The sequence below is a fragment of the Berghia stephanieae genome, chromosome 11 (genome assembly GCF_034508935.2).
Source record: "Berghia stephanieae isolate SIO BIC M18660-M18661 chromosome 11, UCSD_Bste_1.3, whole genome shotgun sequence".
Lineage (NCBI taxonomy): Eukaryota > Metazoa > Mollusca > Gastropoda > Nudibranchia > Aeolidiidae > Berghia > Berghia stephanieae.
The window spans coordinates 36277890-36278372 of record NC_088370.1 but is presented as its reverse complement, the minus strand read 5'-3'; positions in this window follow the sequence as shown (position 1 = coordinate 36278372).

Genomic DNA, 483 nt, shown 5'->3' with positions numbered 1-483 from the left:
GATGCAATTTCAGCTCTGAATGAAACTCGAGTCATATCGCTGTTGTTGCTTCTCGATGAAAACTTTAAGGTTACTACATACTACTGAAAACCAGTAATGTAACAGAAATATTAATCTCGCCGTTGAGGGATTAAAGCATCTCTTTAATTTTTCGAGTGAACGAAATGGACTTCTATTGTCAAGGTGTTGTCGCATTATGTCTCGTCGCTTTATTTTTTAGTTGTATTCTCTTTCGTGATTATTTTTTGATTACGTTTGGAATAATTAAAATCTACTGGTATTGTCATTTCATTGTGAATGTGATTATTTGTGGTTGAAATATTTTTTTTTAAAGGTGAAAAAAAATTATAATTAAAATAAATAAATAAATAAATAAATAATATATATATATATATTATATATATATATATATATATATATATATATATATATATATATAATATATATATATATATATATATATATATATATATATATGACCGG